The sequence below is a fragment of the Bos javanicus genome, chromosome 8 (assembly GCF_032452875.1).
Source record: "Bos javanicus breed banteng chromosome 8, ARS-OSU_banteng_1.0, whole genome shotgun sequence".
Lineage (NCBI taxonomy): Eukaryota > Metazoa > Chordata > Mammalia > Artiodactyla > Bovidae > Bos > Bos javanicus.
In genome coordinates, this window is record NC_083875.1 from 38,752,456 (window position 1) to 38,764,371 (window position 11,916).

The window sequence follows — 11,916 nt, forward strand, 5'->3', positions numbered from 1 at the left end:
TTTATGTTTCTGAACTGTAAGAGAATGGAAAGCAGAAAACAGACATTCAGGTAGAGCATCAACGCAGACATAGAAGCTGGAGGGAGAGAAATGGTAGGTGCTCAGGCTGACCAGAATAGGGCTACCTGTAGACTGATCTTAAGTTCTCAGACCTAAAAATGTTTTTAAAAGATAGGAAAGGCATTTAAATCTGCACAGGGACCCAAGCTGTGTCAACACATCTGCAGGAGATTATTTCTAGGATTTCCCTCTCTGACCTTGGTGCCGTGCTTCTCCTGAGCCTCTGTTCTGGATTTCCCTGCTGCCTCTACATTATGATACATCCACTCCACTCAGAGGTGAATGTACCAGCTCCTCAGAACACTGTTACGAATACCTATCGTTTATTTTCAGCACATAGTTTTTGAGCCCCTACTATAAGCCTGCCCTAGGCCATAATTGCCAATATAAATCAAAAGGAGGCCCTGTTTCATAGTTATGCCTCTAATTCCCTGTCAAATTATGAGCTCCATTAAAGTTCATTTTGTAATTTCCTATAGTAGACCAGACTGGTTAAGGGAATGATTTGATGTCAGACAGACCTGAGTTCAAGTCCCAGTTCTGCCATTATGAGTCATGAAAATATGATCACACAGAGCTTCTATAAGCCTCGGTTTCCTTCTTTATCAATTGGAGATAATGATAATATAAGTATATATGGGAAATATGGATTGGTTGCTACATCTAATTTCCCTTAAAAATGAAAAACTTTTAACATTATGAACGCAATTCATTTGGTGTATTTCAAAAGGTGTAATATTTTTCTTCATTATCAATAAAAGGAGTTAGAAATTAACTTTAAAGAAATGAGGAAATGACAAAGAAATTAACTGAAAAGTCATAGTCAGTTATGCACTCACTGCATCCTTCAGAAGAGGGGCGAGTTAGGTTCCACCTATTTTCACGAGTTTCATCAAATACCAGACCTATTTGGGGGTGGAAGAGAAAAGGCAAATTTTTTAAAGAAATATATGTTATTAAATGAAGCATTTGTAATTCCTATAGAGCACCAGGTGGGGACAATGTTTTCTAGACTAGACCTAGGAAATAGAATGTGGTATCAGTCTGTTCTCCCCCTCCCCCTCTAAAGCTGTTCACTTTTTAATGAATTTAAAAAATAATAACCAAAAAACAAGATTAAAAAGACAACAAAAATTTCACACACTGCCAAAAATGAAAAATAAAACACTAAGATGTAACAGATTACTCTCCAGACAGGAACCAGTGGTTCTGGACTCAACAGTTCAAGCCTAGAATTAATGTCTGTTACAGAATCATCATGAGCACAACTTACTTCCAAACACAAAAATTTTTTAATGATTAAAAAAACTAGTTCTGATCACTTTTCTAACATAGTTATTCAAGTTTAACTAATATTTAAACTGAATTGGGTGGAGAAGAAGGGGAGGAATCCACATGTATGAACCAAGGGTGGGTACAGAGAATTTGTCCTTGCTGCCATGCAAGGCTGAGACATTCAGCTGGTAAAGAAATAGTCCTTTTTAGGTCAGACAGTTTATTATTTCCATAGCCAGCAACAACAGCAAGATCCACAAAGGTGCCAGCTCCCTGTGTCCTCTGCCCCATCAGATTGCACTAAAGCAAAAGAGGTTCAATAACAATTCAACATGGGTGATAAGGAGCTCTGGTTCTGAGTAACCAGTTTTATACTAAGCAGTTTTGAGTATTTCATGCTAAGCAATTTTATACCATGGAGCTGTACCCTCAAGTGTGGGGAAGAGGGGCATTTCAAGGTAGAAGCCCTTATATCTTACCTGAACCTGGGAGGCAATAAGAAAATGTCTCGTAACAGCCTCCAGGAGGGATAATAAAGAGGGTAGAAAATGGCCTTGTAGCAGCTCCTTCCAAAACTCCCATTCTCTCACATTCTGAGAGGAGTATGGGGCATTTTACCAAGACTTAGATCTCCTGAGGTTAAGTCTTGTCCATGAGGCCTATATGGATGATTGCAAGTACATCTGCACAGAGCAGTTTCCCTGCAACTTCACACCCTAACTTTCACATCACCAGTCAAGAACTCTCTTTAGAAACAGAGGCCATCCAATCAGATATCCTAATTATACAAATACTTTTAATCTGTCCTAGGCAACAGAGATACTACAATCAGTTAAACTTAGAGCAGTTGCTATACTCTGTGAATAGGACTGTAAATAGGTAAAAGGAAACTGGATTGGGTTCCAGAAATTTGATCTTGTTCTATTGTCTGGAGTGGTAGCTGTTAACTTCTGGAGTCAGCAGCTGCTGGGAAGTTATCTGAGAGTTCTTAGATTAAGATTCCCTTTCGGTCAATGGTCAAGTTGGAGCTGTCAGTCTGCAGTAAAAATTGGCCAGATGCTGCTCTGCAGACCGGAGCTGAGAGAGATGAATGGACCCTCCCCAGCAGTTAAGGTTGTCCTGTGCTTGGTATCAGTCCCTGTAGAAATCATGTCACCCTTTTACCAGTCCTCCCCATATCTTACTCACACCACACACCCGCACTTGTTCCAAGGTGGCTCAGTAGAGTCTTCCTTGTACAACTTCTACCACCTAGAAAATCTACAGTCCTCTGATAAACAGACAACACTAGGAGCACTGAAGCGTTGTCATCCCAGACCCATGATCATTATCATCATTATCTGTAATGGCCCAAATCTAGCAAGCTTAGCTGGGCAGCAAAAGAACATCAAGTTAGACTCTCCCATCTCCTGGCTTATCTTTGATACTCACAAATTCCAGTAGCCCACAGTCCCAGAGGGAAGACATGGAAGAAAAAGAGTGAATGAGTTAATTACACAGTCTATTTGCCAAGACCAGCCTGGTCCAGTGTCCCAGACTGTGTCCCAAGTTCCCTTTGCTACTTGACTGTGTTGTTAGCAGTTTGGGTATGTGTGCCAGGCTTCCTAGGTCTCAGATGCTGGAATCACTGGAGCTTATTTTTAGGCCCAGTTTTGACTTGTAGATGAATTGCTATGCCCTGCACAATAGTGCATTTGGGTGGTCCTGGTCCTTACCTGGGAAGCTCAGGTCAAATCAGCTTGTTTCCATTGATGTTCATCCTGTAAAAGTCCTTTTCCACAGGCATTTATATGGTTCACAAACAGAGGGCATGAGCCTTCTGCAATCTTATGCCATGTTTGGCCCCTCTGAGCTGAGACTTGATTATCCAATTTTCTTGTTGCCAGGTACCAGACTACACTGCTAGCCCATAGCCCAATGCCATGAGTCAATGAAAATGTAACAAGGCATATTTTGGGAGGCATTTTTAGATCCCTCCTTACAATTATGCCCAACGGGCAGAGTTCCCTTTTCCATGCATAGTTTTACACAGCTTTCTTTAGAGCTGCACAGCTGTGCCATTCCATTACACTCCTGTGTAGGGGACCCCAAGACCACACCCAGGGTTCAATGATTCACTAGGCAGACTGACAACATTCAGCACATAGTTGTACTCACAGCTAAGATTTATTGCAGTGAAAGGATATAAAACTAAGTCAGCAAATGGAAAAAGTGCATGGTGCAAAGCCTACAGAAAACCAGACACAAGCTTCCAAGAGTCCTCTCCCAGTAGTCGCACAGGACACACTTAATTTCTCATCGACAGGTTGTGCCAATACAGGTGGAATATTGTCTACTGAGGAAGCTTGTTAGAGATAGTGTCCAAGGCTGTTATTGGGACCTGGTCATGTAGGCACCTTCTGCCTAACACATATCAAAATTCCAGACTCCCAGGAAGAAAGCAGGTATTCAGCATAAACCACACTGGTTTACAAACAGTTCATGTACAATAAGCCACTCTTATCAGTCTGTGAATGGTGGGAATCCTCCCCAAAACATATCCTCATAAGCAGGACTTTCCAAGGATATGCCAGCTCTTGGCCCTTGGCCAAGGCATCTTTATAGTAAAATTATCAGTAGAACCTCCTGCAACAGGGTGAGGGCAATCTACCATACTGATCTCAGTTATGCCCTTAGGGGTCCTTTACTTAGCCAGTTAAAACAGGTCCCATTAGCTACACAGACCTACATAAAAAAGCCAGATGACTTCATCCTTAAGTTTCTAAGTTTCTAATTAACCTTTTTTCCCCTAGTGCAAGGCAACAATACAGGCACAGCCAGTAAGTTGAAGCTGACCTGAAATCCTTCCAGAGCTGAGGGAGTGTGATAGGACACCGAGACAAGCACAACCCCAGAGATTGCACGTAGTAACCAGAGAAACGAGTTCACAAATATTGGGGCATGCCGAGCAAGACATCCATTAGTTAGGCAGCACAGGTTATCAGGGCCCCCATGTGGCCTCATACTGTAAGACCTCCCACTCCGGGTTCTCAGTCCAGTTCAAATGATGCAGTTCAGTCCTTGGTTTCAGAGGGACGGCCTGAGGCAGTCAGTTCCAGTTTTACTTGTCTATAATTATCAGTTCAACAGCTTCACAAGTGTGGACAACATCTATAGGTGTTCTTCAGGAAAGTGCTGGCATTGGGGTCACCCCCTGCATCTCATGTTCAGTGCCTAGGCTCAGCTACCAGTTTAATTCAGAGTTCATATTTGAAAAAGCACATAATTATTCCTTTAGGAAGAGGGCAAGACTTCCAGGAACAGCTCTGAAAAGCAAAGATCATTAATACCCTTCCTTCTCCCCTGTTCCCAGGGCCTGGGCTTTTACTTTTCCCTCCATCATTACAAAATCAATTGTGTCCTATTCAGCAAGAGTAACAACATTTTTTCAAGTCTCCCCTACTCTCAGCTAGACCATTTGTCTGGAACAATTGTATGCAAGAGGTATAGAAGCATTTTCACAGAAAACATTTTTGTATAACTTAGCCAGAAAGGCACAACATATTCCAAAATGGTCAGACTGAAACCCCGAATTTTCAAAAAATAATTATAATGGGCTTCCCTGGTGATTCAATTGGTAAAGAATCTGCCTGTGATACACAAGACCCTGGTTGGATTCCCGGGTCAGGAAGATCCGCTGGCAAAGGGATAGGCTACCCATTCCAGTATTCTTGGGCTTCCTTTGTGGCCCAGCTGGTAAAGAATCTGCCTGCAATGCAGGAGACCTGGGTTTGATCCCTGGGTTGGGAAAATCCCCTGGAGAAGGGAAAGGCTACCCACTCCAGTATTCTGGCCTGGAGAATTCCATGGACTGTTTAGTCCATGAGTTCACAAAGAGCTGGACACAACTGAGTGACTTTCACATTTCTTTTGTCCTAATCATTTATCCAGGGAGCAGTCTAGAAAACGTCAATCCCTTTCTGGGGACAGCTGCTTTTAATAATCAAACTGCCTTTCTCCTTACCAGGAGAAAGGTGAGAGAAGTAGAGTCAGGCTATCAGACTGCCATTGCAAACTGCAACTAATTTAGAAAGCTGAACACAAGTCAACAGCAGTGAGACAGCCTGAAATGGGGTCCACAGTCTGACCTTTAGTAGTGTGAGGTGTCACACTCCCTATGATGTGCCCTTCCCCAAATTGTAGCTTTTGCAGGAATCATGTTAAGAATGCACTGAGTCTCTGTATCAGAAATATAGAGCTGAGCAGCAGCTCAATTTCAGATGGCCACATCAGAAATAAGCCCTTTTCTGTAGACAGAAATGGTCTAGCAAGCATCCATGATGTTTCTACAATTTAGTCTACAGAGAAGTGTCCTCAATGTGTAACTATTCCAGATCTGAGTTTTCTTTTCTGAGCAGAACTTTGTTAGCTTTTAGTTTGTCACAGTTACTGAGGGTGAAATAGCCCAGACCAGGTTTCAGCTTAGAGTCAGGTGTAGGCAATTAAGCATCAGGATTCCAAAAAAGCCAGCAGCTTTTCTTTAGCAGCATATTCAAAGCCCAGATACCTCAAGGCCAGATAGCCTGTTCCAAGTGCAACTGACAAGTGAGGCTTCTGACACCCTTTTTATCTTGTCAACCTTAGAGTCCAAAAAGACCCATCCAAAAATCCCCATCAGGCTGGAAAATCATCAGCCTTAATGGGTCAGACATCTGATTTTACAAACACTCATTAGCTACTCAAATCCACTTTGTAAAACTCCAAAAGTGTATTTCATCTGAAAAGTGCCTCTCTTTTCATGTTGTTTCCTTTTTTTCCAGAAGTTACAGTAAGCAAAATGTATAATAAATATCATTAGTTACAGAGACTTATTTTATTTTCAACACTCAAAGGGAAAAAAAATTCAATCCACCTACCAGCGGCAAAAGGCAATTATTTATTTGGGTGTCCCACTAACACTTTTTCTTTGCAGCTTTCTCTGACTGGGATGATCCATCCAGCATTTGTGAAATTACAAGCATATAACATACGTGTGTGCTAAGTCGCTTCAGTCATGTCCAACTCTGTGACCCTATGGACTGGGTCAGTCTCCTCTGTCCATGGAATTTTCTGGAGTTATTTGCTATTTCCTTCTCCAGGTGGTCTTCCCGAGCCAGGGATCAAACCCACATCTCTTAAGTATCCTCCATAGTCGGGGTAGGGGTGGGGGGGTTGGTTCTTTACCACTAGCGCCACCTGGGAAGCCCCAAGCATGTAAACATATAACTTTTTCCATCGATTTTTATCCTACATCCAGATGCAATAGCCACAAAATATAAAGTGATTTAAACGCCCCCCACCCACCTTTAAATAGAAATTTACTCAACCCTCTACCAGTAAATTTAACATTTACAGGGTTAACATTTGCACTACCAAGGAAGACTCTTAGCTAGAATTGGACAGGGGAGGAGGGACAGGACTACTGTAACAGTGATGGTAACTAGGCTGAAGAAACGGCTGGAATGGTTTTGTCCCTTTTCCCTCTCTGGTTCACTTTGCTCTAGCCATGGGAACTGAGCTAACATTTGTTCCTTCTACTTGGAAAAAAGAGCTATATGAATTTGTAATATTTCTGGGTCATCTAAACTCACCTTTGGGAATTTGGGGGCCCTTTCTCCTCCCACATGAAGGGAAGAACAAAATACAAAAAGGCATCACCTTTCCCCACTGCTGCACTTTCACACTTTTTAATACAGGCTGTACTTTCTGCCCTCACTTTAGCCAGCACAACCCAAAATAGCCAGGAGCTTCAGCAAGCCAACTCTTCTAGAGTTGGATCTATCATTTTCAAATTCCATAGGTAACTTCTACCTCTCAAAAAATACTGCTGTTTCATCTCATGCATGACTCAAGAGCCAGCCTAGTACTAAAGCTGTATTATCCCTCACTCTTTCACCTTTACTTTTCTCAAATAGTTTTTGCCATACTTCAGTGATTCAGAGTTGGGCTAGCAAATCCTATTTCTGACACCAACTGAGTTAAGGGTCCTTGAGACGACTCTCCTCCAAGGTTTGATGACTTAATTGGGAGGAATGACAATGTTCAGCATATAGTTGTACTCACAGCTAAGATTTATTACTGTGAAATTATACAAAACAAAGTCAGCAGACAGAAAAGGCACATGGAGCAAGAATATTAGAGCCCAAGACTTTACTGGGCAGGAGAGGAGGGTGGCCACTGGTCATTAGGCACCTTCTACTTAACACATACCCAAATTCCAGACTCCTAGGAGGAAAGCAGGTATTCAGCATAATCCACACTGGTTGTACAAAGATTTTAGGTACAGTGAGCCACTCATCAGCTCTGTGGATGGTGGGAACCCTCCCCAGTCAGACACCAGCAAAAGGCCAACCTTGTAAGCAGGACTTCCTAAGGATAAGCAGGCTCGGATCTGCTATGTTAACTCTTTCCTACACAACCCCGCTGACCCTTAATTTAGCTGGCATAACCATGAGGCTTAGGCATCCTTAGGCAACATAGTGTACCCAGGCCCCCAAAAAGCCTAAGGTGACAGCACAGCCCCCGAATCTGAGATAGCCACATCTTCACAGTAATTACCTGCCTACAAGATTCCATTAATGCCCAGTGTGATAGGTTGAATAACAGCCCCCAGAGATTTCCAGGTCCTAATCCCTGGAATTTGTGAATGTTCATTTATGTGGTAAAAGGGATTTTGCAGATGTGATTAGGTTAGAGATCTTGAGATGAGGATTATCCATAATGTAATCACAGGTATCCTTTTAGAAGGAGCCCCGAGGGAGATGTGACTAGAAGAGGAAGCAGGAGAGGTAATGATGGAAGCAAGAGACTGAAATGATTGAGGAAGGGGTCGTGAGCCAAGGACTAGGGAAACCCGCCAGAAAATGGAAAACACAAGGAACCTGATTCTTCCTTAGACCCTCTAGAGGGAGGGCAACTGTGCTAACGCCTTTATTTCAGTCTAAGAACTGTAAGACAAGATTGTTTTAAGTCACTAAGTTTGTCATATTTTGTTACAGCAGTAATAGAAAAGAATACACTAAGTCTTGCTTCTTTTCTGGAAATATCATTTCCATTTAATAATGCATGCTTGCTGGGCAATACCCACTTTGTTGGCATTTTTAAATTTTTGACCTATTCCAGAATGGGCATGTCAGAGAATAACATATCATGTTATTACTTACTTAGTTGGCTTCTCAGTGTCCACCAGCACTCAATAACAGGTTGATAATTTTCCCTCAAATAGAGTATACCAGGCAGTGATGTTGGGAAAATGCTGTGTCCAAAAGCCCAGTGGGCACCTCTGCCTAGTGCACAGATAGAGTCTAATAACTGTCAAGCACCAATACCTGAAGCTCAAAAGGCTCATTAGAACTAACCAGTCGAAACAGGAGAGCAGGCTGTATAGCCTACCAGATGGTTTTCTAAGTATCCTCTTACTACCACTTCCTTAACCTGTTCATCCCCTCTCCTCCATTTGCCTATACAGCTCTACTGGTTTCACACAACTGGGATGAAAGAGCCAGGTGGGCTCCTCGTTGTAGTCATCCCACTAGCACTGTTTAATTTGTGGCATTTCCTCACTGGGAACATTCCTAACAATCAAGAGAAGTGTATGTTCGCAACACATCTATCTGTTCCCGCATTACATTCAGGGGTATCAGATACAACCACTTGGGTGTGTTAGCTTTCCAGTGAATAAAAGATAATACAGGTAAGTTTCCAGGGCCTCTTTCACCATAGATAAACAGGTCAACTCTTGACAGGAGTTACACATCTGCGAGGACATGGTAGCTTTATAAGAAACATAGTCCTTTACTTGGCAAAGGCATTATTTTTTCTATGACTGATGGAGGACTTCAGTGTGGTAAATTCATCTTCATTGTCCCCCAATTTTTTTTTTCCAAGAAGGCTCTAAATTTTGTCAATGTTTATTAGTCACACCTGCTGGCAAGCATCTGCTAACACTGCAATAAAGACATCAAATCAGAAACTTTTGATTTGTCAACCAGCAGACACGATTTACACGGGGAACACTTTGGACATCAAAAAAACTTTTCCCCTAGCACTTTATAAGCATTCATAGCACAAAAAAGTAACATATCATTTAGATTATACATTTTTACAATGGTAACATTTAACTTGACTCAGAGCCTTCACTCACTGGTTTAGCCCAAATTCCATTCAGACACTGTTTAGAGAAACAAAGACTGAGGAGTTGAACATAGATACTTCAGGGATTATAACAGCTGCCCAAAGACCAAGTCATTTCTTCAGGGAGTTCAGGGCAGAGCAGAGGAGGTCAGCAGTAGCAGGATGGAAGTTTCTTAAAGCTTTAGAGGTCAAGGTTAAGAGGGAGGGAGGGACAGGTCAGAGGGTATGATGGGAGCAGCTCCACACAAAAAGCACAGGTTTGTACTTACTTTGAGATTTATGAAGCTGTCTGGTCAATTTCAACAAACAGCTAAGATACCATTCAGGAAACTGGCTTCAATCCTACCTCTGTAAGCCTCCAAATATTCACTAATAAGCATACACCAACCCATACAGTCTGTTTTCAAGTATGACAATAGGAAGAACCTTACTTCTCCTTCTTGTCCACCATTTAGGCAAGAGCATGCACCACCAGATCCTAGACAGTCATCTTATAGCCCTTAACCTGTCCCATGTACTCCATCCGTCTTTCTTCCAAAAAGACTTCCTAATCTTACCACCTCCAGAATGAATGCCAAGTAACGCTGACAGAGTAACAAGGTGCGAGGCCACTGGGGAACTAGCATGGAGCAGTTCCCCCTACAACTACAAAAATCGATTTTAATTTGATTTAAACATTGCTTTTACTCTGATGACACCAACAATAATGCAGAAAGAGCTCTGGAGGTATGTTCAAAGTAGCACTCACCTATGGCTTTTCTTCAGTTCCACAGTCTCTGAGGCAGTCAATAGTGCTTTGTCAAATGCATCCTTTAGGTTTTTCTGTGTGAAACACTCCATGTATTTGACAGCCTTCAGGTCACAGGCATTTCAGCAGTCTGAGGAGTGAGGCATTTCAGCAGTCTGAGAAGTGAGACATTTCTGTTTTTGAAAAGTTTCTCGATAATAGAGGGTATCCCATTTCTGAGATCAATTTTAGTTCCAATGAAGAGTCTTCAAACAATGGTGAATTATCTCCGGTATCCACTTTTCTCTCACATTTTTCAAATAAAGGCTGAAGACCACTGAAAAAGACTAGAAATATATGTTTGTGGATAACTGAGGTGTTGTTCTGCCAAGTATTTTTTGCCCTGCAGGATCAAAAAGTCCATAAGTGTATAGCTTTCACTAGTAACTGTGACTGCATAGTTATCAGAAACCACAGCATATATTCAGACATTAATATTTGTTGTCTGGCATACCAACAATACCATCACTCACAACACAAATTGTCTGCATTGCTGAAGTATTTTTTACTTCACTTGAAATATTCCAAATATAATTTTGAGTTCAGCTTTTTCACCTGATTTGAAGGACCTACCTGTTTTTATCAGCCTGAAGGGGGCCCAATAAAAAAGGGAGTGTAAGGGGGTTTACGCTTTAGTGGAGAGGTGGGCCAAACTGACCAGATGATGGTGGTAAGATCACATGCGGGAAGCACTGCAGAAAAAGTCTTAGCAGGAGTAGCAAAGTTCAGCTGGCAGCTCACTCCACCAGGCTGACAGTCCCAACAGGAGTGAAGGACAGTGGTGGAATCTAGCTGACCCGACTTCCCTAGCTCCAAAAGTGAGCACCTTCTGGTGCCTCCAGAGGCCTGCGTGAAAGAAGCAGTGTACATATGACTCCACCACCGTGACAGTAGCAATTGTCTGGGCGAACAAATCATGACCCCAGCTAAAAAAAGTGGGTGGACCATTCTACAGACAATGAAGGTGTCAACCGCCAGACCGTTGTTACAGAAACATTCCCCAGGGGCCCAGCGTTCTGTGAGTCACGTGGCGTGTACAAGAAAGGTGCATAAACGTTAATCACTTGACCATCAACGGCCACAGAGAGTGTCTTACCCCGACACTTGGTGCCACGTGAATCTCCATGGCCTAGAGTGGTACAGTCACGTTCCTCTGTCCAATTCCCTCCTTCCCGCTTCACTGAAATAAGCACTCCCTTGGCCTAATTTCCGGCACCTGAGGCCCGGGAAGCCCTGACCAGGTGAGTTGAAGAGAAGGGAGGGACAGACATGAAGGGAGCTGTGGGAGGCGCCTTGGCGCTGCACCTGACGCGTCCTCATAGCTACCTGGACCCAGAGGTGACGTGTGACGTCAGAGGCGCGACGTCAGAGCCCGCGATATGTGCAGTGTCGCGGTATCTATTCTGGACTCGAGGAGTCCTACTGTCGTCTCCTTTGCGCGAGGAGATGATCTTCATTATCTCCATACATACGAATACATTAAAGACCCAGTGCATTTAAATTCTAAATGCCTTCAAGAATCACCTTTGAAATTCGACACATCATGATACTTTTTGTTATTTCCAGAAAAACAGAATTCTTTGACGCTCTTTAATTGGTGTAAAAATCTGTAAGGAAACTCCTTGTAGTCCAATTTACCATTA

General features: G+C 42.6%; 1 long non-coding RNA gene across 1 annotated transcript; it reads right to left on the reverse strand.

The window, feature by feature from the left end:
* Positions 1-6,724: 6,724 nt before the first annotated feature.
* Positions 6,725-11,617, reverse strand: LOC133252609 (uncharacterized). The gene is made up of 3 exons (XR_009737994.1): positions 10,847-11,617; positions 10,235-10,560; positions 6,725-8,639 (listed from the first exon to the last, which is right to left on the reverse strand). It is a non-coding gene; the product is annotated as an uncharacterized LOC133252609 (long non-coding RNA).
* Between the last annotated feature and the right edge of the window lie 299 nt (positions 11,618-11,916).